This window comes from Amphiprion ocellaris, chromosome 23 (assembly GCF_022539595.1).
Source record: "Amphiprion ocellaris isolate individual 3 ecotype Okinawa chromosome 23, ASM2253959v1, whole genome shotgun sequence".
NCBI lineage: Eukaryota > Metazoa > Chordata > Actinopteri > Pomacentridae > Amphiprion > Amphiprion ocellaris.
In genome coordinates, this window is record NC_072788.1 from 12,731,778 (window position 1) to 12,759,755 (window position 27,978).

The 27,978-nt window shown below is 39.1% G+C and overlaps 1 protein-coding gene across 1 annotated transcript in view; it reads right to left on the minus strand.

The window, feature by feature from the left end:
* Nucleotides 1-26,839, minus strand: part of LOC111576690 (astrocytic phosphoprotein PEA-15) — a 52,916-nt gene extending 26,077 nt beyond the window's left edge. The window contains exon 1 of the mRNA XM_023282513.3: nt 26,456-26,839. The gene's annotated coding sequence lies outside the window, so the exon portion shown is untranslated. The remainder of the gene's footprint in view (nt 1-26,455) is intronic.
* Nucleotides 26,840-27,978: the final 1,139 nt, after the last annotated feature.

A 27,978-nucleotide genomic window follows, 5' to 3' on the forward strand; every position in this document is an offset into this window, starting at 1 on the left:
TGACTCTCACACACTGTGACAGTTTATGTTCACAACAGCCGACAGAAACGCGTTCATGTGTCACAGCAGTGGTGGTAGGAGCCAGATATGAAAAATCATGGAAATGTATTTGCGTCGTCGATGCTTCATTAGCGTTTGGGCTTTATGGAAGATAAAAATATCTCTGTGCCTCTGGGAGGAGAGAGGAAGAGGAGGGGAGGGGCTGTGTGTGCATGAATGTGTGTGCAGATGAAATGAGGATGCAAGAGTTTTTTTTTTATTCTCGTTTTCGTTTTGCCATGAATGTGTGCGTGGTTTCTCGTCTGTTTGTGTGTTTGTGCACGGGCAAGACTGCGACAGCAACATCATTTTGAACAAAAACTTCCAGGCAACATGTGACAAAAGGTGCAAATCACGTGCTGACGTCAGCCTCTTCAGACATCTGACCGTGAAGTCGAGTCAAAAATATCTCTTCTCATCTCTGCCACCTTCACTCTGCCTCGATTCCTCACTTCTTCCTCCTGCACCTTCATCAAAACCACACTGCAGCCTTCTGTAATCGCGTACGCAGCACTGCAAGAAAACGTGTTGGTGACCAGGAGCCACACAACAAAAGTGAAGCAACTTTGCAGCTCCAAGTTGAAGGGAAATTAATATCTTCTAAAAGCACATTTTAAATTCATATTCACACATCTGTCCTTTCCAGGCTCATTCAGGAGCAATTTACCACAAATAACAAATTACGTGACAAACACACCTCTGTGACCTGTTCTGACTAAATAAAAACACAAACTGAGAATCATTATACCAAATGACACTCATTTCAGATCCATTTAGTTCACCATGACCTGCAGAAAATTATTGTGTAGTAACAAGTTTTTAATAACCAGCTTTTGTGTCTGAATTGGTTACATGAGCTAAAAATGGCTCTGGTTACCTGAAGAACCAGAAAAATCCAGATACAGCCCAAGTCAGCACTGAACTCATACATGGTCTAAACTTCAATCATATTACATCAAATTCAGATAACACAAAGAAGTACAAGTACCTCAAAACAGACGAAAGATGAGGAGTCAAGAATGCAAACAAAGTCAAACCAAGAAAAAACAAGGCATGCTGTATTTTTGCACAAAAGGGATTGTTTAGCTTCTTTGGTTTCCCTGGAACTTGGACCTAATCTGTGGGTTAACACAAAGCACAGCACGAGTGCAGTAGAAATACAGATGTTCTAAGTTTGACAAAATGTAATGCCAAACTAAAGGGCTGTCTGGTGGCTAGGTGAAGTGATGGCACTATTCTAAATATAGCATTAATTTTAAGCAGACAGATTGGTTTTCTGGGAGGACCTCTTTTTGGGTGGCTAAACTGTGTTATGGTGATGACCTCATCCACACTACCACATTGCTTTCCTTCTTTGCCATCTGTTTTTTAAAATCGTTCCAACTGTCACCTGCTGTAGGTAATAGTGACTATTGGTGACTCTCTTATACAACTCTACTTAAAAAAAGCAAAACATCCCTTTAAGAATAGTTGTTTTGGGTGTAAGTTACAGTACTATAAAGTCCTGTTTTGCACTACCTCAAGCTTATGAACTTAATGCATGTGACTACAAATGAGTTTATAATAAATAAAAACAAGATCTGATTATTTTTGTGTGAATCACTTGTGATTGATTTGATTGATTGCGGGACAAATAGCGGTAAAGTCAGCGTCACCGGCTATAATCTTTCCATAACACACAAACGATCTCACATTCGCAATGTGTGACCAACAAAAATGCTGCAGAAAAGCAATGTAGCTATTAACCTGGAAGCTATTTACCCAGAACTTGGACTGCAACTAATGTTTTTGTTTTAGATTAAGCATTGAGAGGTACAAAATCTCAGAAAATGGTGAAAAATGTTGATCAGTGTTTCTCAAAGCCTAAGACTGCCTCCTCAAACCAACTATTCTGTGGACAGAATAAAGTCATACAGTTTACTGTCACAGTGGGTATTCAGACTTAAAAAAGGTAAATTTACAAAAGAAAATTCCCTTCGAAAAAATTAAAAGAACATAATACTTTAGCTCATCTAAAAATTTTAATCACCAAATCTGGAGAATTTTTTTGACCAAACACTGGTGATTTGTAATATTTTGTTCAACTGATTTGTAAATGAAGAGGTAAAACATTCACATTCACCAGAATAGTTGGTTTTGGTCCAATATTTTTAATGAAACATATTTTATTCCTCCTTCAATCCAGACTAATTATAATTCCCAAATTAATAAACAGGATTATGAATTTTGCCCATGATTGTGCCATTCTTGCTCTGCGGCAGCCAAAGGAACAGGTGGCCAGGTAGTCAAGCAGGAGATCTAATTAGGAACCATAAACATTCAGGCACAGTCAGCCTGCAGGGAAACACTGTCAGACGCTTTGATTGGTTGTCCAATAATCAAGAAAATCAGAGAGGAGTCTGGCTGGTTTCTTGTGATCAGCTGTTGACGTGTCACTGTGGACGTTTGTGTGTGAACAGGGGCATGAGAAGTAAAAAGCGAGCAGAGAGAGGCCTGAGGGAGAGGACGAGCAGGAGGAAGGGCAGTAAGTAAAAGGAGGATGAGGCAGCGATGAGATGCAGCATTTTGCAAGTTTCCCCTTCTGTGAGCTCCGACTTGTGTTTCAGACATGTTTACAACACCGTCCTGATGAGAAGATGAGAGCCAGATGGCACAACAGTCACTCTAATGGCATCTCATTTCCTCAAGGGGTTAAAGTTCACAGCATGAATTCATCAGTGGAAGAGGAAAGAGGTAAAGAAACTCAATGAACCGGATGCAGAAAGGAAACACTAATTTACACCGAAGAAGCTAAATGTGATGTTTAAAGCCTATTTCAATACCCAATATATTCACAAGAGCTTAAATCTCCGAGTAAATACATCAACTATAACATAATGATGATACGATACATCCTACAACAGCAGCTTATATTTAAAATACAATCATGTCTTGATGGGAATATTGAAGAAATTTTTAAAATCCATGTTGAGTTGGTTGCACATCCTGGGTCCCTTTGATGTAAAAAAAAAAAAACATTTTCTAACCAGCAATGCTTGAGGCTCTCTACCTTTTCTCAGTTATTTTGAAAAGCAGTTACTGACAATCTGATTATACTACTTTTGTTCTCCAAACTGCTGCTGAAGCAAAGAAAATAATGTCTTTTGTCTACTTCAGACTGAAGTATGTCTATGCACAACCAGTCCAAGCTACGCTTTCTGAAGTTGCTGACATGTCCATCTTGGCATATTATTAACTTCCTTCTGGTGTTCATCAGTGTGTGTTTCCACCTCAACTGAGTCAAAACATGTCCTAACATCCAACTGCTGTTTTCTGAGATATCTAACTTTCACTTAAACTTACCCTAACCACAACCTGGTATCTCTGCAACACCCTACTTACCCCAACCGCAGTCTGATTTTAACATAAGACATGCACTCCACCCAATTACTTCCACATCTGACAGCTGCCCTGAATAACATGTGTGGTGTGTGATCCGATCACAAGTGGACAGCTCCACAAGTACAGGAGTGAATGCAGCCAAGATTCAGTGAGGACGGACTGACATCTGATTGCTCAGACCACATATAGCCACATTCTTTTAGCAGTATTTACATAAACGCATCCTTGGCCACAAGGTGGAAAAACCTATGCAACTGGCAATCTGAGTTACTTGAAGCACCAACTCATTCTCAAATTTCAAAAAGTCCAGAGATATATAATAAGTTCATTAAATTTAGATTTTGTTTGCCTGGAACACACCAACCAACAAATACAAACAGTCTGTATTGATTTGACTTATTTTACTTCTACACATTTCAAGCAGACTAGACACAGGAAGTGCATTGTTGCCTTCAACCACTTCAAAAACAACAACCCATTTGCACTTTGCAAACGGAAATGATTAACAGTATGTGCAGTGTCTTCTTCTGCTCATGTGCAGTAAGACTGTTTCCATATTTATATCTTTTAAGTATTTTTTTAAATTTTATTTGTACATAGTGTGCCTTTTTCTATTTTTCATATATAGCTGGGAGTCACCAATCGTAATTTCACTGTGTGGAAACACAATGACAATAAAGATTCTTGATTCTTGATTCAAAAATGCATGTACAGATTCATTCTAATGCCAGGTGTGAACTGATGTACTTAGAGCTGTTTACTTGTGGTAAGCTCACTGAAGACACATGCTAATGTCAGGTGTGAACAAGGCCTGTGACTGACTACCCTCAGCCTTCACAATGTAAAAGCTCTGAAGGTTGTTTTGCACATTGCTATCAATATCACCACAATGCAAATGTACAATGAGGTTCAGAACTGCCACCTTTAATATTTCCAGCTCTGGTACTAAATTACAAGAACCTGAAATGTAATTTTTGGTAAAATACAGGGTAATGATGGAGCTATACACATTCTCACATAGAAGTTCTGGATACAGCTCTGGCCTTTTCAAATCAAGTCTTCTCATATTACATTCTGCAACTAATTTCTACCTTATTTTAGTCTCCTAATTTGGTGTAATCAGGTGCTTTGAAGCTCCGAATTTCTTGTGGGGACTCAAGACAACACCATTGCTTTCACTGCAAAGCTAACTTAGTTGAGCACAAAGACTGGAAATTAGGGAACATGACTCAAAGAGGTAATTGTGCATGAACAAGAAATAGTCTGGCATGTAACTGTCCATAAAACCACAAATTGTCACTCCTACACTTGTGAGCTTTACAGGTAAAAGAAAAAAACATTTTGTTGCTCATTTGTACTTTCAATATCATCCTGTTTGCCATTTACTACATTTGAAGTTGGAAATTTGTTGTAATTTCTGTGAAAAATCTTTGTCTCACGTAATTCTCAATGGGAAAGTGAATGACTAGTTTACACAATGTGGATCTATAGAAGTAAGACTTTGCTACTGTGACACTTTGAACTGTGTACTTGTGTTTTTGCTTCTTTCTTCGAGGAGAAAAAAAACCTTCAGATTACATGAGCCCAGACAAGTGCCACTGACAAAAATCACAAACACTCCTCTCATTTTCTTTTCCCACATCCTCGCAGTCTCCAGCACCTTTTCTTCACTACCTCCCCTTCAACATGTTGCTTTATTTTCCTCCATTTACCCCATGAACATCTCGACCACCTCCACCTTTCCCTCTCATCCACTCCATTGTCACATTTCTTTTTCCCACTGCGCTCCTCACATAATCTCACACATTCTATTTTCTCCCCTTTCTCTTTTTCTGAGACACTTCCACCATCTTCCAATCTGTTTTCTGTGAACAGTCTCGTGCCCTATTGATACTGTTATTATTGTCCATTTTGACAGACATTATATTCTGAGAATAGAAATGAGAATCCATCCATCCATCCATCTATCCATCCAGTCAGACAGTAATTTAAAAGACAAAAAATACGAAAAAAAAGGCAACCTGTAAAAAATGTAATTTGATTCTTGCTTTGATATCCCCATTGTTGAGGCCATTTAAACAGCAGAAGACATTTGACTGTAGCAGATAGAAGAGAGTACAGCCAGCAAACAACACCAGCACCTCCACCACACTACACTTCCTCCTTCTCTCTCTCGGTGATATGCAAACAAAGGTAAAACAAGTACAGGGCCAAGTAACACACACACACACACACTGGGTCAAAATCACTTATGCAGACATGCAAAGCAATGCTGATAAAAGGCCCACTCTGACTTTGATGGTGCGGGGTGCTCACCCCACTCACTTTGCACACAGTACCTTTGCATAAATAACTTCAAGCAGCAGCCTGGACAAAAACAAGGACAAAAAAAATCAGTTCCTGTTTGGCTCCTGCTTGATTCCAGATGGAGAAACAGCTAGCTAGAGATTTGCTGCTGCAGCATTTGGACAAGATGGAAAAGACAGACAGGAGAGAGAGAGAAACTTCTTGCTCACATGTTCACCTATTATGTCAGTGAGGTGACGTCTTTCCGAAAAAGTTTTATTTAGTTTGGGGCACAGCAAAACACAGGATGGTTTTCTCCTGATACCATCCTAGCCTTCATCAACTGCATATTGTTGCATCATGTAGGTGTATTTGTATGTTTTCTAGTCTGTGTTTGACAGACACCTGCACAAACCCACATTCTCACCTTTTCCCAGCAGACAGCAACGTGTGAACATTGTGACTTCAACAGCATGTTTGTTTCTCCTGTTGTTGGACTGTGGTATTTACGAGCATATGCAGTGTGTTAGCCTGCAATTCTGGGTTTGTTCAGCCTGTTTCTCGCTGCATTTACAGAATCTGCTGTTTTGTTTGTCAAGGTGGAGATGATTGTTGCACAGAGGTGATGAAGGTCTGGACCCAGGGCACCAGAATAACCTTGTACACTATGTTGCACTGGCACGCCTCATTTTTTCATTAAGGCACACCAGCATACAATTTAAGTACAGCCCCAGTTGTTCTGCAAAGGTAACACTTAAAATACATTTCAAGTGTTACCTTTCTTGCCAGTTACTAAACAACTGGTCATTTTCTTAACACATTATGTAAATAACTGTAAGCAGGAAACTTTAAGATGGTAAAACATGAGTTGTGCAGTGGGACCTGTACGCATGCCGAGACTCATGGAGTTCTGAGTGCGAGAGCGTAACCCAGGTTATTTTCTGGAGCTACAATTTACCTAAACACCATACTTGCAGACTGTAGATGCTACAATTTACCAAATGTTTCCTAAAAGCCTCACTGACATTAGTAGACACTAAGGCAGAGAAGCCTCCGGTTTCCTCTCAGTCACTGTAACACACACACCTCAGACAAAACTAAACCTAAAATTAGTGGTAAATCTGACGTCACTGGTGCAACCAATAACAAGGTCTAGTTGCGCATGACAGATTTTGGTTGCATGCACAGCCTAAATAATCAATGCAGAAGCCCCGCATGGACCCAAACACACACACATTCTAACTGGTAGAGCTTTTCATTGACCCCAACCACTTTGCTTGTTGTTGGAAAGTGGCTGGGAAATATGTAAATTCTTCATTAGCAGAGACAAGTTATAATTGCTTGATAGAGTTGGAATAATTGGAACAGCAAGTCCTCCAAATTAAACAACAGTGTACATAATCTGTCAATACCTGCTTAAACTAGACATGACATTTCTGATCTGATGTCAGCACTGACAGGACAACAATGAATAAAGTTTTATGATCTAACACTACAGTCCTGAAGATTTGGTAAGGCTATGGCATCAAAACAGCTTGATTGACTTACTGATTATTCATTCAATACAAACCTTTTACAGCCACTGACACATTTGGTCTCCACAAATATATAAATACAAGAGCATAAACATGACACAAGCACACGAACATTGGCAGATACATGCAGAAGTAACCAAATATTCACACCATTATCTATAAACACCACTGTCTAGGTGAAAGACTGAACAAAATTTAAATAACATTTGGTCAACTCAATTAGCTTCGAAAATCTTTTCTGCTAGATACAAATGCGCACACAAACCTGACTATGCACACACAAATACACACAGCACAGTTGCACAGCAGGCCTTGGTCCGGATGCGGACATTCTCCACAGTGATAATGGGGCTGTATCCCACTGTAATGCACAGTTCACTGTGGCTGGCTCTGCTCCAGCGAGGAAAAGGAACAGGATGCCATAAGCTCGCCTCACACAGTGGACAACAGCCACAGCTGCACACACACACACATACACACAAACACAGGGATAAACAGGCCAGAGCACCCGTGCCTGCACCAACCCACATGAATGCTTGCATGTACAGAAAAGCAGACACACATATCAACTGCATATTGAACACAGAAACAGGAATGAGCATGCTCAGAAACACGAAGTTTCATGCACGATGGTCTCCATGTTCGCACACAGCAACATTACACATTAATGCGCACCCTTACATAAAGCACACTTCATAAAGAATGTCGGCTGTAATCATGCGGCTCCACCGTCTGACAAGAGGGAAAAGTAAAGGTGGTGGAGGAGTTGGAAGCAGCGGAGAAGTGGGAGGAGGAGAAATTGCCTTTTGTTGTATTTTCAGTCTCTGCAACAAGAAAGGTAGAGGAGCCACGATGTGTGAGAGGATTTGTCGCCGAAAAGTAAGAATATTATTCCGCCCCGTTCTGACCTGTTTAAAAGACAGAAACCAAAAAGCCTCCATTCTTCACCAGAGCTGATTTACTCCTTCACAAGCACAGCAGGGTAGAAATAAAAGTCCTAATAGGGTATTTTTAATATATAACTAGTTATTCAAACCCACTGTGTTGGTATTTATATTCTTCTTTCAGCTGTTTGACTGACACAAGAACATATTATTAAAAGACTGCTTCTTCCTGATTTCTTTCATGCTGAAAAACTGGTGTGATCTGCGTCTTACACCGAGATAACACACATAGAGAAAGGTTTCTAAAGCGGAGTAAATTTCTTTAACACAAGGTAAGAACATCTCAATAGCTTCTTTCCTTTTTTTACCCTGTATTTTCTGATGGATTCTAATCTTTTCTCATCTGCCCACCTTGCAAGCACCGACAGCGTAACACACAAGTGCACATCTGAGACCTTGAGTCACACAACAACAACTCCACAACTCTTTATTCCTCTGTTTTTTCTACAGGACTCCAAGTTGGCAGGCAGAGGCCTAATTTACATTTCTAGACAATGTTGCACTCTGCCTTTAATCTGCTGTAGCAGCCCTCACATCTAACAGGATATTACACTGCTGCATGGTGAACTTATTAAGCTTCTGAATTTCAATATCAAAACTAATATTGTGCTGACACCTTGAAATCTAAATCCAAATACTCTTTAAAAGCTTGCAGGTAATTTTTACAGGCTTTTCTCAACAAAAGAAAAGCTTCGGCACAGCATTGGGTATTTTTTTTTACAATGCCTAAAGCTGAATAAATGGAAAAGGGCATTGAGGCGACATTAAATTGAATGTACAAACAATAATGAGAGTTTGAGACAGTGGCAAATGTAGAGGTGACTTGATCTCAAATGGAAGCTGGTGACAGGAGTGATCTGACAATCAACAATCAGTGTTTGGATGAAGGTTTGTGTGATTGGTATGTGACAGATGCTCATCATTAGGCTAATCAAACAGATGATAGGATAATTTTCTAAACCATCATCTCTGTATGATAGTTGCAATCGATGGCCTACAAGCAAGTTGCAAGCCATCGATAAAGTAAGCGTAAATACAGAATACATCAAGATCAAAAAACAACATGAAAACATTTTATATATAACTTAAAATTTCCAATAAACAATTTGAAACCACCAACCACGACCATCCCTCTGAACTCTGCATCTAAGCCCTCAGAAAACCAAGAGCAAAGCTGGATTTAGCTATTTTCTTCATATTTTCCACTGGTATAATTCATAATAATGGCCTTTCTATGGCCCAAAAATGACACATTGAATTATTCTAATTTGTAAACTATGCTTTTGCTGAGTTGTCCATGAAAGTCATTTAAAAGCACACATTTGTCAGCTAACAAAGTTCTGCACTAGCTTGTAAAAAGCGCTTTATTTAATTAAAGATTACTTTTGATCTTGAATTGTCAGCATTTTAGAAAACATAAAAGGTTGTGAACAGAAAACACATCTACATATATCCTGATTCTTAGTCTACAGCAACTGCAACTGGAAATACAAGAGCTGCTGCTGCTCTGAATCTCAGAGAGAAGGAGGAAGGAAAAGATCCAGAAAGTGAGGAAGAGGAGGTGAAAGAAAAGAGAGGACTGAGAGCAGGATGAGGGGAAGGTGGAGTAAGGAGAGGGGGAAGGAGGGTAGTCTGAGTCATCGTCAGTTACAACCATCATCTGATCCAAAGGAGGCAAAGCGACAAGGCGCACACACACACAGAGGAGAGGCAATCTTTAATGGCAGCTTCCCCTTCTCTTCCACTAACGGGGACATGGAGTCAAATGGTCAGGGACTGTTGGGAATGGCTGTCTATATTGGAGCCACTGACCCCTCTTTGTCTCTCTCTCACACACACACACAAATGGGCAGGAGTCCCCAAACAGTCCATTAGAGATTAAACAAGTTGTTCAGTCCATGTTTCAGACTCCAGGCGTGACTCAAAATTTCAGATTACTCTGCCTCCTCTCCACCTCTCTCTTTCTCTCCAAGTCCTCCTCTATTACTCTGTCTGTCTCTCTTTCTATTGCTCAGTCCTCTCTATTGCCCCATTAGTGGATTAAGCACACTGGTACCAGGCAGGAAGATGGGTGCAATTCAGAGAAAATGAAATTCAGTCCATCACCCTGCATCGACGGGACGTGAAACATCTAACTGGCGTACTTTACCTGCCTGTCTTCATCGCCTGTTCACTTTACGGCCCTATTATGGAGCTCTATAATAACAGGACTGTAGATGAATTCATTGCAGGACTCAGCATGCAGTCCTGCTATTTATACTCCACATTATTAAGGTAATAACTCACAGTTAAATGGGTGTTCTCAATGGCAAAACTGGTCTATCATGGCATTTATGGTTATGCTGTGCTTGCAACCTGTTGACTGAATAGAAATGGCCAAGTTTTTGACAAGATAACCAGTCAGCCATGCCAGCAGTTCTTTAAGTTGCTGGCCCTAGATAAAAAGCCTGGAGAGCTCTAAAGTCAAGGAATCTTTATTAACTTTCATACCAATCAGTCCAGCATTTGCTGAGATAAATTCATGACTGAATTGTCATTTCTTAAGTAACATTCTTTGTATGACTAAATATTATTTAAAGTTCATTAAGAATTTAAGAGAACTCCAACAAAACACTGCCTTATGCATAATTATTGAAAGCATTTCAGATTATTACCTCTTGAATACTATGGAAAATAGTTGCTGGCTGATGTGCTGTTGTGTAATGGTTAGATAAAGAGCCACTATGCAGCCATTGCAGTATTCACAATTACAGTGAAACGGTTTCTTTTCCACCATATCATTACAACACATTGTAACTACTGTAAGTAGTAGTATTATGAATCATTGCTAATTAGATCCTTGGTTACCAGACCATCTGTCTTAGCAACCAGTAAAGCTCAGCACTGTCTCCTTGCAGTAATTATTGATATAGCTGAAATGTAACTTTGATCATGAAGATTGCTTGAATTCAATTACTGCTTGTGTAATACAACCATTAAAGTTCCATTTGCTCTACTACACATTGTTGTTCTCCTAATGTGAGACGAGATGCTTTGTGAGGTCTTTACAAGGATCACAGCAGGGTTATTTATTGTTTGTTTCTCATTTTCTCATTCTGATGATGCTTTCATTCACATCGATCCTGCAATAACATTCTGTCTGTGCTTTGCCTTTCCTGCTAATGCTGAAGTAAAATTGACTTTCCTGCTCCATAGTTCCTCATCTGTCCAAAGTCTGTCTAAAACACTGCTAAGAGGCTGCTTACAATTTGAGCAACAACGCAAGGCTAACTAAAATGTTTTTGCAATAACGGAGTGTGAGTCAGATAGTCTTCTCAAATACTGAACTACATGTTGGAGGACAGCTATATAGTCACTACAGCTCTAAACAATAAACAGCCATTGGGCCATTTCTGTTTGGAAACAAAATTACTGACTATTGTAATTGAGTTTCGTTAATATCAGGTCACTTATTGACCGGATAACAAGCTAATGTGTTTTTTCAATCACACAAATGCCATCACGGCATCTGCTACTAAATAAAAACACTAGTTTTGTTGGTCATGTATGGTCAATTGAATTTCTTTCATAAAAATATCTATTTTAATTTTAAGTGTAATATTACTAACTATATAATGAGACTACTCACTTTTATTAACGAAATCATTGAATGTAGCTACATGAAAACACAATCTTTTCCTGGTATCTTTCCTCTTTCAGTCCAGATGTTAATATCTGTACATTTTCCCTATACTTCTAGAATGACTCCACACAAATTCAAATGAAACATTTACAATTTCAAACTTATAGGTTTCTGCTTTAGGTAAATTATGATAAACAGTGCATACTGTTTGCATAATGGTGACATTAGCTTTCAAGCATTCATCTGTGATCATAATGCTGTAGCTGATTTGCTCCTGCACAGATAAACACATTATATAACAGCTAATGGGAAGAATTTAATCTAACTGAAGTTTTACCTGGAGAGAACAAACAAGAAGGATTCTCACTTGAATGAGATTTTAGAGCGACATTTGTGCAAGGCTGCACATGTAATCAAAGGTAAAAGGCCTCAGAGGTTAAACGAAGGAGAAACTAGTGCTTACTATTTTGAATGTACAGACAGAGGGACTCTTTCAGTTTTCATGAAAAAAGAATAATGATTCTTTGACAATAGTACAAAATGTCAAAAATGAGAAGATGTTCCTTAATTGCTGAAACTGGTGCTACAACAGCAGAAACAGATGTGGGACCAGACTGAAATTAAACAAGGGCAGATGTGGCTTGTGGGCTGCTTGTTGCCCACCTCTTGTTTAGTTCCTCCAAAAACTCTGAAAAGGTATTACATAAAAGCCTCTAGTCGGGTCTCTGCATAATGGTACAATGCATTAGTGCAAGCCGCAATACCTCAAGCACTAGGTGGGTACACAGGTCCCCAGAGGGTTATATAAACAACATACACGGAACAAGTTTGACGCCTGCATCGCATTTTATCAGTTTGAGCCGAAGCGGAGAGAAGCTTCGTGTGTGTACTAGTCTGCATGTGCTTTGCGAATTTTTCATCTCTGTGGCATGGAGGTTAACCTGATTCCCGAGGCTTTTTCAACTACACAACAGTACATGAACATGAACACACACTACTGAATACACAGGACAGTAGACAAGGTAATGGAGGTAATAACATTAAGGCTTTCACAGACACGTTCAGACGTTTAACTGATGAATTCAGGAAGCGAACGTTCTTCATCAGACGGAAAAAACAGACCTTTGGCTTTCAGAGGAATTTTAAAATAAAGCATGTATTTAAAAAGCTAACAATGTAGATAAAGACAACATTTTGTCCTGTTCAGGTCCAACTCAGGGCGGCACAAACAAAAAACAAAAGCGGCCACGGTGCTGAATCACCACAGCAACAAATATGTGTTTCATCAAGGCACTCATGGCTCATCAGAGCAACTGTTACAGACCCGTACTTTCCACCCACACCACGAGCTTATTCATCATACACAGACACACATACAAAAATCCATCATCATCCAACGAGCAGATGAAGAAGCGCAAACACACCAGACCCCCCAACGGGCACTGCCAGCTTTTCCATGGCGCCACAGGCTGACAACTCGTCTGTCGCAAGACAAAAACAGAAACTGACCAAAAAGTTAGCCGTTTGTCGTGCACACAAACACAGATTCACACACCCAACAGGGTTATCATAGGGTGTCCCTCCCTTTTTAGTTTCAGTTTGAGGTATGATTTGAGTTATTTCTAATGATGAATGACAGCAGTTCTGAAAAACAGTGAATGATTTGGTTGCTGTTTTTGTCAGTTATATGGTAACTCTGAAATCTCGTGCTGAAATGAAGAGTTTGACATATTGCAAAAATACATTTATCCACTGGGATGTTGGCGCCAATCAAGGTAATTTTTGAGTTATTAGAATAGGCACAAACCTAAACCCAAACCTTTGTTCATCCATGCAGGTATTGCAAGTTCAAAAATGTTCTTATTAGATGCAGCATCATCGATCTGCACCATTAACGCAGCTACAACAGTTTCCTTCTGAGCTACTTTTTTTTAAAGCAAATAAATAGTCTCTATCAGAGTTCCACACTAACTTTTTATTTTGGTTGCAAAGTGTCCATAAGAAAACCATGTGGCTTTTCGCTTCAGTCCTCTCCCACAGGAGAACAGGACAAATGCCCTGAGAATGGACAATGGCAGTGGAGGTAGCAGGAGGGACTAGTGGTGGGTTTGTAACTGGCTGGTCAACATTGCATTCATAATTACTGGGGGATACTGGCATACTCCTCTCAAATGAAGCAATCTGCTGACCCCTTCCTAAACCGGCAGTGACCCGACGACCCACAACGTGTCGCTCAGGCTTGGTATCAGCATCAACATTGTTTACAACTAGCGTATCAAATGAGCTGGGATAATAGTGTATGACAGCAGGCGACAGCCAGAGCACTGCAAGTTAGTAAATACCAGAATGTAACCACACCAAAAAGGAGATAAAAGACATTAAAACATTAAAAAAGATACACTTTGTCGTTCACTATTGTCTCTAATAAAGTAATTGGTAAACAAACAAAAAAACTTAACTAAACCAGCATGAACAACTCTCACTTATACATGTAGTACTAGTGTCTACACAAAACACTGTGAAGCTACAGTCGAATGCCAAACTACAGTCAGTGACAGCTTCATGGGTCAGCCATAAACTGCAGAAATATCTGTGAGTCAAAGTACTGTGCACAGTGGTGAGGTATAATCGAGCAGAATGCTGGTGGAAAATAATAATGCTACACACACAGAGGCAGACCTGCTAAATGTCAAGCCAGCGTAACCAATAACAATGTTTAGTTGCCCCTCGCAGATTTTTGGTCACATTGTGGTAGCCCTCTCTATGAACAACTACCTCCGCTATATTAACCCTCTGAACCTGCTGAATAACTATTTTAAAAGTCACCAAAGTGACACCATTTATCAGAGTTAAAAACTGTAAATAATAAATAATAAAAAAAAAACATTCCAGTGTCTAGAGTAATCATGTGCGATTTGGAGTGGAAATTAACCAAATCTAAGCTTAAAATCATAACCTTTCATCAAAATCACTTTATTATACATGTCTCATATAAAAATTTGCCAAAAATCTTTACATTTCCTCAAAGCAGAGTCTGTAAAAAGCAAAATTTTCTGCAGAACTTGGTGCAATCGTAAGGCAATAAGCCACACAACAAAAATTCTGAGACTTTTTTAGCTGAATTGCAGGCTGTGTTTTCACAGAGGAGATTAGAGGGCAAGTATGGAAACAAATTAGAAATGTAAGTAGTTAAATATTGATGCTTTGCAGTCTCTATTTTGGTAACTTCTGTCTGCACTTGGAAAAATGGTGCACAAGTTGACTTCAGGTTTTTAATTTTTTGGAAAATCTTTTTTAAAAAAATCTAATTTTTTTTAATGACTTATGGCATAACTTTCTAGAAATAATTTCTGATTTAGATCTCTCTACTACTGACAATGGAGTAGGGTTGCAACTAACGATGAATCGATGAATTGTGTGAGCACGACACGTCATCAAAAGTGGAAGTGAGCGCACAATGCAACTGAGATCACCGTCCCAGTGGAGCGCGGAACACAGACGGACATTCGCGCTGCATCGTACATGTACTATATATGCACGATACGCAGGGATGTCCGCGCTGTATCGTAGACGTGGATGTCCGCGTCGCATCGTGCATATATAATATATGCATACACTATACATGCACGATGCAGACATCCATCCGTGTTCGGCGCTTCGCTCGGACAGTGATTTCTGTTGCATTGCACTCACACCCTACAATGGAAGTGCTGCTTCCATAGAGGTGCTAGACTTTACATTGCAGTAAAAACAGGAGAAACTGCCAGGATTCACAGGGCAATGCAATTAATACAATGGAAATGGCATGAAACTCAGTGTACTGTACTCAGCTGCTGTTTGCTACAAGCACCTGAATACATTGTGTTGGCTTATTTTATTGGTTTTCCTTTGCTTTGTAAAATTACTGTGCTTCTGTGTGTGATCACAGTCTGTGTAGATGAGAACACCATGTGACATGCATGAGCTCGACAGCACTAACAGGGACTCCAGGGCTTTTGCTGAGCAGCTGGCTACAGTACATTCAGTGTCATAATGTTTCCTACTTGACTCCAACTTTGATCGAAGAGTGCTATGGTGCTCTGGAGGTGGCAGAGAGGTTGGTGCGATCAAACACGCATTTAGACTAATGCACATACTGACAGGCAAGGGAGAAACATTTGGATGCTGGGACTTTTTTTTTTTTGTCAATTTGATGATTAATGCTGATGTGAGTGAGAGAGAGAGAGAGAGAGAGAGAGAGAGACAGGCAGACAGAAACAGAGTCAACGCTTGAGGTGACCTTTGACAGCATATCCTGTAACACCTGAAAGACACACACACAAACACACACATACACAAACACACAGAACTGTAGTCAGCTCCCTCTCCTTCCTCCTGCTTCAATCGAATAGAGTCTTATCAAATCCAATCACACCCACAGAGGTGTTTCATTCAGAGTCAAGCACTAGAGTAGATTACACACATGGACGAAGGGGAATGGCCTACATCAAGTGTGTGTATGCGTATGTACATATAAAACAGAGCAAAAGAGAATGTTTGTGCATGCCCACGTGTTTGCGCATGTGTGCGTTTCAGTCAATCTGTTGCTGTTTGTTTGGCTCTGCCCGTCTGTGTAGGCTTAGGTGTAGTGTGTGTGGGGATCATTTCATCCATTATTGTGGCTACTGTGAAACACTGCCAGCCAGACAGATTGGGCTTATGAAACACTTCCACAGCTGTGTTCAAGCAGGCAACACCCGTCTTGTGTCTAAAATCAACAAAATCACTCTAGTTTAGCACACAACCATGCCGAAATCACACCTTTATAAATCCTTGCTACCTTGCTGCCATGCTGCTGCTCGACCCCAAAAGAAGAAATTTGAAAACTGCAGTTTTGCATTTGTACAGATTCACTTACAACATGCAGCAATGTCGACAATACAGATGAGCGGCGTCAAAAGTGAAAGCACGCATGAAAAAGTAGCTTTTTACTGGTGTAGGCGTCACTTGTAGCACAGCAACCAACAGACCACGCAACCAAGCAGTTGCTGGAGGGATTTAATCTGTAATGGTTTTTTTTTTTTTTTTTTGGTGTATGTGGTGGCTACAGCCTGAAAGAAAAAGGCTTAACCTCTGTAGCATTGGGGAATTTAAAATAAATCATTGCACATGCTTCAGATATACAACTGCTGTATCGAGGTAAATGTCTCCTTCAGGTTAAATGCATAATACACTGAGACAGCCTGCTCATTTCCTCAAACATACATGGTTTTTAATGCCAATTTCCAAAGTAAACATCAACATAATCATCTACCAACTACATTAACCTGCAAATGAAATGGTACATATTCATGTACTGTATGCTAGTGGGTGGATTTAAATCACAAAACTCATCTAACAGGATCATCTATAATGTATCTAGAATATAAGATACCTGAGTTGGTAATAAAAACAGATTACATCTGCTGATGTAACAGGAAATACAGTATTCTCCTTCAAGGTTTGCCAAAGAGCAGAGCATCCAGTGCTGAAGGCAAGAGTAACACAATAAACAGTGTTTGCTACAGACATTTTTAAAGCAGTGGGGGCGGTAAGGTTGGCTCTGGGTGCTGGTCTCACTCTAGCCCACACCTACTCAGTCCTGTTGGCTGTATCACTTCTGGTGACCCCAGTAACTGAGACCGAGACATCACATTAGTGTTTCCTATAGTGTTACACCTCATATACAACATTAGTGCTCAACCTGACTCGACATACTACATACTGTACCTATATATTAAGGCTTCACAATTAAAATTGAATATTAAATCATAATCTTGACTGCCCACAATTAAATGAACAAGATCAACAATGATATTGACGTGCAAAATGCTATACTCGTAGAATACAGCCAATGCACGCCCTACGTAGCTAGCATCCACATCACAGACTATGTGTGAGGCGTTTAGGTAACAGCAGTAAACTGCCATGTTTACCAAACAGTAGTTTAACAAGTGAGCTGCTTTTTAAGCTATTTTGTCTCTAGGAGGAGCACTGAATTCAGAGAATGAAGAACCAATTTTAAGTGTTATTTTAATACAAAGATTTGTACATTAGCAGGAATGTAGCAGAAAATTTTCCAAATATGCATAAATAATTTGTCCCTAAAATCAAGGAATAAATCTGATAATTAATCATGATTTTAATACTGATCAAAATATTCATAATTATTATTTCGGCCATAATTGTGCAGCCCTATTATATAGGTTATTATTTTCTTCCAATTGTTTCAATATGTCTTACCTAAAATAATGACAAATGTGTTATGTCATCTGCAGAGCATGCTCAACATGTAAATCCTTAGGTTTTACATTGATGTTTATGGTCATTGTTTGTGATGTGAAACATCAGGTTCCTATGTAGTCGGGACAAAAAGTCAATCAAGCTGAACAGCAGAGGGGGTATGCTAAAAGAAATGGCAGTGAACAGAAACAAGTGAGCAATGACTCAGTTAAAAAAAGTGCAGTGATTCAGCTCAGGGGCTTCATTTGATAATTAAAATTGTTGATGTCTAAGCATCAGCCCTTTGAAACCCAGCTAGGCTCAATGGAAAATAAAATTAGTGCCTTATATGTCAAGGATTTATGTCTTCAACAAGTAGAAAAGAATTGCATAATTCACTAGATCAGCCTTGTTGTGCTGCTTTAAAGCTTCATTTAATCCTTGCCTGAATATAATGTAAGACTATTCCTTAATGTCACATTTCTCTCCATCAACTATAACACAGTTTGGTTCTGGGCTGCAGGATTCCTCTGAAAATTTTGCTGCATATTCTGAGTACATTTGCTCGCTTCATGACTACCATGTGTAGTCCGTTTACTTCAGAAACATTCTCCTGTGCAGTTAGAAAGCAGCATCTGCTACAACAGTTTAATCTGTAAATGGATACCACAGAACACGGGCTGCAGGACGATGCACACGGGCAACCGTAGTGCAGATTACAGACAGTGATGTAACTGCCATAATGACACTGACTCGCTGTAACTCATAGCTTCCTGGGAGCTCAGAGTGCACATGGTCAAAATAAACAAGTGCAGCAGGTGGAGGGGGGGGGGCATGGGAAACAAAAGGTAGAGGTAGTCTGACAGTGAAATATCCATTCCCTCTGTGTGCCAGGAGGCATGTCAGAGGATCCACCGCTGCAGGAAGCGATCCTTCCACTGACACCGAGGCTGCCTCGCTAACAAACACGGCTTGTTTTTCCACGACATCCAAGTCGACAATTTGGGACCACACACACTTGTATTGGTTTACAGCATGATGTGATCTTAATTACCCAGTGAGCTGTGTTGACATGCATTGTTGTCAGATTGGGTTGGTTTTATTACATATCGGACGTCGCTGCTGTCAGTGTCATTCATGTCTCTGATAATGGGGGTTAAACTAGATTTTCATGATAATCTAAAGCAGATATCCTACATATTTTTGCAATCAAGCTGTGAAAACAATGTACCTACAGCCTGTTCAGTGGCATCAATGTCACGATCTGAAACAAGATACTTACTTCGCTTTGTGGGATTTTATCAAGATTCCATATATATCTAAAGACAACACAGCAACTGCACGCATGTTAAGTACAGGCCTGAACAAAATATTATTGAAATTTGAATATGGCTAAGAACAATATAATTTAATAACAATAAAATTTTATGCAATGAAATTTTTCGTTAAAGGAAAAATATTTAACAACATGTCCGTATAAATGTCCTGACCAGCTTCTTTCTGAGCACAAACCACACCAAAAATCAAGCAATTATTTCTATTTACTTTGTTACTTAGGTTTAGTTGAAGGCAACTACAAATTACCACATTGTAGATCTAAATTTAGTCAGTCGGGGGTCAACTCTGGAAAACATCAGTTAAATAATAACACTGCCTAAAAAGCAAAGCAGAGCTGTAGCTATTCTCAGATAATTATACCTACATATTTTTTAGGTATCACAATTAATGTAGATGCTCCAAGAACTAATCATCTGTGCTTTTCTGTTGGGAAACTTAACCAAATCCCAGCTTAAAAACATGACATTATATGAAAATCACGTTATTCTTGACGCCTCATTTCAAAGTTCACCATGAATTAACCATTTGCTCCAACAAAATCTGCAAAAAAAAAAAAAAATACAAATCTGCACTCCTCAGCTTAACACAGAAGCCAGTGGGGACTCAGCTGCAACCAACAACCACAAGACAAAAATTCAGAGCATTTTTGGCTGAACTGAAAACCATATTTACAGGGGAACAAGTACGGAAACCATATAAAAATGTAGCTAGTAAAATATCTATGGACTGTGGAGCCACCACTTTTCTTCCCGGTATTTTTACCGTATGAGGGTATTTGTTGTACATGTTTATTCCAGGTTTTGTAAATGTTTGATATCAACAATATGTACAGCTTTGTCCTTTTTACAAAACAGTCAACATGTAAATATATATGTTTCCCTGTGGCTTTCCTAAATATTATGTACAATTTAACAGGGAAAACTGTAAAATAACAGTTGGTAAAAATACATTTACTACTTTCCTTCCAAATAATGGCAAATATCTGTAAAATAATGAGATTTTGTCTGATTTAATAGAACTAAGAAAAAGTATTATTTAATATATTTTATAGACATATATTTTATACATTTTTTTAAAAGTAAACACGAAAGAAAAATATTATCATTTGTAAAAATGCAGATTTTTGACACGGATGCTGCATACAGTTTTAGGGTTTTTGTTGTTATAGCTAAGGCGTGGCTTTCTGCAATTTTACTGAATGTCATCTGTAATCTCGTGAAACAGAAAAATTTGAAAAAATGACAGTAAATTGTTGGGGGGGGGGGATGACAGTTAAAACACACTTTTCTTTTCTTTTTTGGGGAGAATCTCAGAATAATTGGCGCTGCAGACAGTAGCCTTAAGGCAAATCACCGCCCAGGTGTGATTAATTAGCTGGTCTGAAGAACCGCTGAAATTAGCGTTACATTGGAATTACATTAAACTGCCTCGTCTCTATCAGATTAAAATACAACTAAAACGTCACCATTTCTTCCACTGAAGCCACGCTGGTTGGAAAAAGTCAACAGAAGAACCACTAGAACAATAAAAACCTCCTCAGCCATGAAGCGGGTTCACCTACTAATTACCGTTTCCACCGCACGTAAAGCAGCCAATACAATCCTACTTAAAGCAGTCTTACCTTAACACTGGAATCATTTATTTTACTTTCTCCGCGTTTTATTAGTAGTTCGCTCCTTTGTCAATAAGTTTCAATGAGTTTTGTATCCGTGGAGGACAAATAAAACTCAAGTCTGTCCATTTTTCTTGCTCACGTCGCTTCGCTCGGTTTTAACTGGAACACCTGCTGCTAGGCCGCTAGTCGCCTCTTTCCGTCGTGTTCGTGTTAAATTTTTCGGTTTCCTTGAGGCTCAAACTCTCCATTTCCCTCCGTCGTCGAGTCATTTTGTTTTTGTCGACCCGTTTTGAGTATTTATTTGATTAAAATCGCTCTATTTTCACCGTCCTCCAAGCTAGCTAGCACGAAACGTAGCCAAACTTTAGCGTCGGTGTGACGCAGTTGCGCAGGGTTGCCAGACTGGTGGCGGTTTCCACCAATTTAGTAAAATAATTAATCCCGATAGTATTCAAAATATTATGTGGAAAGCTTGCATGCTTGTGATAGAGCGCACTGTATCTTAACATTGTATATCGTTCACCATCCCAGACTATCATACACCAGCCCACTATACATTAATTTATCCATTAAATATCTATTTCGTAAAATTTTTGACGGTCGCAAAAACTGGCAACATCGTACACTTCACTGGCATTTTTCTGCATGAAAAGCTGTTTGCATTATCAGCATTATCCTATAATCATAAACTATAACTGTCAAATAGTTAAAGCTTGGCACAATGCAATGATGAACACTGATATAATGGCTTATTCAGACACTTTTCCACTGACAACATTTGTTATTGTAAGTTTAGTGACTAAATTCTGCTGCTTGAAACAAAAGAACAAAATAGAGAGCTATGGTTGGGTGAAAATAAAACTTGTGAACTCATACGAAAACTAAATCCAAAGCTTTTTTCATATAAAATGTTTAAATCTGGGCCCTTTTTGACATTATGATAGTTGACATTTATCTTTAGCCAAGGCAGCCAGGGGAAAATATGTAAAGTTTCATGGAAGGGGAATCAGGAGTTATAGTTAAATACAAAATGCAATATGTCAATGGTAATACACACGATTAAAATGATAAAAGCAATTAAAACTTTAGTATACAATAAAACACGACATCACTTAAAAGCAAGTCTGCAAATATGGATTTGAGTTAAAGTCTCCACTTTGGAACGGCCATAAGTGCTTTAAAAAGTAACCAACAAAAGATGTTTCTGATAAAAACCAGTAAGATGCCTAGTTCTGAACAAGTTGGAGGCAAGAGAGTGACTTTCGGTCTGTGCCAGAAATGGGGAAGCTACATTAGTCAAGTTCAGAGAAAATAAGTGGATGGCTCACTTTTGCCATGAAAAAAAAAATAAACAATTTTGCAATGCATTGAAATTTTTTGATATTTCATCATCATAGATGACGCACAAAATTAGGCTATAATGGATGTATGATTCATGCATGGGGATGAATAACTCACTGATTTTAACAAAGACCTGCATGCAAGCTGTTTGTGCCATGACGGTCGCAACATTTACTTACTTTAACGCAAAAACCAGATAAACTCTTCGATGCCAACTGCCATAAAACAAAACCCTCTGTGGTTCTGAAAGCAGGAAACAGCTGCTTTTTCCCGTCTTTTTCTTCCCATTATTGTTCATACTTTTAATAATGGGAATAACGAGAAATTTAAGGCAAATAAAGTAGTTTATAAATGCTGTATCGATGACTAAAAAGTGAAAAAAGTGAGTTACCCATCACCTACTATTGGCATTTTTAGTGCTTAAATTCCAATTAAACTGCTTGAAACATAAAACCAGAACAAAGAGAGTGCTAACTGATCAATGAATAATGATTAACATCCCTCACAGGATGCTGCAGTCTGGTGTTTCAAAGCACATGAAACCAAAAGTGGGGTGAGAGGAAACAGATCTGATGTTAGTGAGTCTACTTTTGTCTGAGCAAAGGTTCGATTCCTCATTTCTTGCGGTTGCAGAAGTAACCAAACTCAACACCGGACTTTCATTTTGGGTAAAACAGAGTGAATGTATGGGTTTCATCGTGTTCCTTTCGCACTAAAAATAACACATTCTTTCAGCGTTTCGCTTGTTAAGCTGAGAGCAGAAGCTGTAATTTGTTACTTAAGTTAATGGTGACGTGATTGGGAGCATTACTCTCTGTGCTATTATCTGCTGAAATGTGTGACAACAAACAGCTTGCTCACATGGAAGTCGTGAAAGTCTATGAATAAAAAAAAAAAAAAAAAAGAGGCATGTTTTGATTGTTTCAAGTTCCACCAGTTTAACACTGAGCTTCCTGAATACTGTGTTTGACTCAGCGCCTGCAAACAGTCAACCACAAACATTCCCCTGGCGGCAGCGGAGGACAACCGACACCACCGACACACACACGGAGGAAGTGAACCCGAGAGAGGAAGCACAATTCTGCTGCACTGCCCGGTTTTTTTCTCCTCTCTCTCCGTCCAAGAAGACGGATCGATTTATATCACAGAGGAGACCAGCTCCCAAAAAGCTGAGTCAAGGCTCACACAGACGAGCTTGTACTTGTATACTTGTAAGGACCCTCGCTTTAGACATTTAACCTGAAATTATAGCTTCTTATCAAAGTCAGAATGTCCTCGGAAAGGCAGAAAAGCGTGCACATAATCACTGCATGGGAACGCTCTGCAGCTTGTAAAGAATGCACGCTGTTGGAGGATAATATGAGAGGAACGCAGCCTCACAGGAAATGGACTGACAGCTGTCATGCTGTACAAGCGTCACTCTCTCTTCAGCACTGTGCATGAGTCAGATGGGGTCTGGATGCAACGGATGGATAGAGATTAAACACATGCACGGCCCACAAATTGCTTCAAATTAGAACTGAAGCTACAAGAAGCTCAACAGAAAATGAATTTTGCAATGACTCTGACGGCTGAAAATCACTTTTCACGTCATTTTAAACCCTCTTAACCACTAAACTTGTCAACATTGTTTTTACAAAATTGCTAAAATGACACCATTCAACATAGACAGAAACTATAAAAACAGAAAGAATCATTGGGTTTGGAACTGTCTGTCTTCGAACTACTCATCTGTGATGTGATGTTTGGATGGGAAACATAAGCTTAAAATGGTGACAGTTCCGCAAAATGTAAAAATAAATTGCTAAAAATAAATTGCTTGGTCAAAGCAGATTCTGTAAAAACATAAAATTTTACATTTCTTGGCACAACAGAGAAGCCATTACAGAATCATCTGTGACCAACAGTGACTTCACTAAAATTGAGAGAATTTTCAGCTGAACTAGGCTGAACTGCAGGCTGTGCTTAAACATACCAGGTAGGAGACAGTAGTAAAATATCTATAGTATGTAGAGGCACCATTTCCCCCAGTATTGTTAATACCTGTTGGAACTTGGAAAAATGCTGTTATAAAATAAATAACCTCATAAATTCAACGTTCTTACATACATTTCTGAGTTCTCTCTGTATCTAGTCATGGTTGTACTGTTTCCACAGAGGTACAGGACTTTATACTGCAGTGGAAAAACAACAAAAAATCAGAAACTACTTGGAGGTCAGAGGATTAAATAGAAACATCAACTAGGGATTTGTTGCTTTTGAAATGTTGGTTCAAATAAATTAAAAAAAATCAACATCAGTATCTAGAAAATTTACTTAAATCTGAACGAAGCTCTAAAAACTGTAAAACATGTAAATTAAAATAATCACAGTCTCATTGGCTATTTATATGCTGTGCCAATATTGGTTCTTCTGCATTTGAACTCACTAAAAACAGAAGCTGTTAAGCTGAAAACAGTACAAAACAGTACAATGTGCTCCTTGTGTTTCTTTCAAGTTTTGTCTTTTGAGAAATACATTTGCAAAAGTCCATGCACACACACTTGTATGCTGTCCTATATGCTAATTATAGCTAAATACGTTCTTCGTGTTTTTGTTTTGCATCTATTATTTGATTATATTCCTATTATTGTTGTAGGTTATGCACCTTGTTGCTAGTATTTTGTAGTTGAGTTTTGTAGTTTTCCATTGTACAGTATACAGCACACTGTTGTTTCCCTTCAAAAATGCATTTAAAGCTACTTTCTGCACATTTCTGGTACTTTCTTAGGATTTAGAAGTACTATCTCTTGCTAAACAAATAATGTTTACACCTATGCAGTACCTTTAGCAGCAATAATAGTGATAGTAAACCTCTACTTTAGTAAAGAAAATGGTTATAATATGCGTGATGTAATAAAAACGAGTGGTGCCCACTGATTAAATACAGTCTTTCTGCCCTCTGAAGAGCAAAAAACCCAGATATTCACAAAGCATGTGATGCAGGACAGGTTTTTTCTTCATGTGAAATAGATTTTTGGTTGAAAATTAAGCTGCTCTATTTTAGAGGACAGGATCTGAAGCCAACACGAGGGTTAATGCCTCTTTGTGCCATAAACGCTGCACTTTAAACAAAAGCTATTGCCTTTAACTGCTTTGACTTTGAGCAAAAATCGCTTCAGGCCTAAACTAAACTGTCATAATATTTCTCTCATGACACTATCAAGAGATGAAAACGCAGACACAGTGTGGGGATATGAGGTGAGATGAGGAGTTCTAGTGTCCTCCACCCCCTCCGAGCAAACACACACTGTGCAGACGCATCCATTCATAAAAGACCGACCCTTCCCCGGCCGCTCACACACACTCTCAGCCAGGACTGTCACAGACGGTCACCAGGGGTCAGCGTGTGTCGCTATAGAGGCCGAATATCCCAAAAACAGCTGCGGTGATCCTTACAAACACAGATCCCCTATAAGCTTTTACAACGTTGCGATTCGGCAGACATCACTGAATGCTGCCTCTGGTGCAGCTCTGTGGGGATGTCAGGCAGCAGAACTAAACCCAATCCAATTAGGTTGATTATTGGTGTGTTAAAGGCCCTCTTGAGAATGGAAAATTCACCGCTTTGCCACTTAAAAGTCAAGTTCATGACTAAGATGTGTCAAGTAAACAAGGCATTGCTCACTTCTCATACCTCACTCCTTTCAGGATGTTTTACAGATACAAAAAAAAGTGTTCCCAAACCTCATTTTGAACATTTAATCTATTTACAAATCATGTTTTTAGAGAGAGAGTAAAGTGTCTCCAAATAAATGAATTTGATTGGCCTATTTAACTTATATACCCGTAGGGGCTCTGAACGCATCATTTATTAGCTTTTCCCCCGAATGTGAAACCAAAAGAAGCATGAGAAGTTATATTTTACAGGCAGGCTGTAAAGTGGTCTCCATGTAACGGTATGCAAGGAGAGAAATTATCCATATCCATGAATGGGGGAGGCGGGCAATGAATGAGAGACACTCCGGGGAAATGGGTCTTAAAGCAAAGATGCCCAGAAAAATGAAAACGAAATGGGAAGACTAAAAAAAAAAAAAAAATTAGAAGAGGGGAGAGTTTAGAGGGATGTACTCACCCCGGTCAAAATGAGTCAGCTACAGACTGAGGAGAGAGATGGAGGTCTGCGGGGAGATTATTTCCTCTAAACCTCACAGAAATCAGCTCTGTGGGAATCTGGAGAAAGAAGACGGCGCAGGGGGAGCAGAAGAAAAAGAAGGGGAGGAAAAAAAAAGTCCACCTCGTCGGTCTCTTGGTGGGTTCACTTCTGCTCAGTGATGAACGTGTTTCATCAGCGTGGGAAACAACGCGGCCGCGAAGGGGACACGGGCTGCACGAGCTGTCAGTCACAGTTTGGGGAGAATAAAGCAGGAATGCGGGCTTCGGGTCGTGATTCCTCCGTTGTGTCCGCTGCTCCGCTCTCCGCTGCTCTGGAACCGGCTGCTGAAACGTGGAAACGCCTTTTCTCTCCCCCCTCCTCCCTCTCTCTCTCTCTCGGTCACGGTTAAGCACGCTGTCTGAGTCCTCCACAGATCGTCTATTGACAACGACGTCTCACTCTCTCACGAACAAAGCACTGATCGTTTGCTCACATTCTGAATCCCACGGGCATGAATTAACCCTTAAAATGATCAAAGGGGGAGTTTTTGAGGAGATAAACGCATCCAGTTTGGTCCAGAAACATTCTCTACATGTCAGCTGGTTTCAGTAACAAATAATTTACTGTAAATTTGTTAGAATATAAACTTACTGTGGCCTTTTGTAGTAGCACTCTATCTGAATCTACCCTTTAAATCATTCTTTTCTAGATTACTTGATGTTAGTATGTTTTGCCTATTTTAAGTTAACTGAACCTATATTGTACATTTCTGTTCAAAAGTTTGGAGTCACTTCGAAATGCCCTTATATTTGAAAGATAAGCAGTCTTTTTTCAATGAAGATAACATTAAATGAATCAGAAATCCAGTCTAGACATTGTTAATGTGGTAAATGAATATTCTAGCTGGAAACAGCTGATTTTTAATGGAATATCTCCATAGGGGTACAGAGGAACATTTCCAGCAACCATCACTCCTGTGTTCTAATGCTACATTGTGTTAGCTAATCATGTTGAAAGGCTAATTGATGATTATAAAACCCTTGTGCAATTATGTTAGCACATGAATAAACGTGTGAGTTTTCATGGAAACACAAAATTGTCTGGGTGACCCCAAGCTTTTGAACAGTTTTAGATATTTTTTAAAGACCACTTTAGGCCTTATAAACATGAACCATTTATGCTTATTGTATTATTCTAGCTTTTAATAGTCCTTTCTATTGTAAATACCAGTGATTTTGCACCTTTATTGCAAATATCAGCAGTTTTGGCACCTTATTTCTCTGACCAGCATGACACATTTATTGTACATTCTTTTGTATATTGGTTTCTTTGTCTTTCCAGAATGTGTGAGCTACTGGATACCTTTAATTTCCACAAGAGGGTGAATAAAGTATCTATCTATCTATCTATCTATCTATCTATCTATCTATCTATCTATCTATCTATCTATCTATCTATCTATCTATCTATCTAATCAGTCAAAGTGCAGTTAATTCACTTTA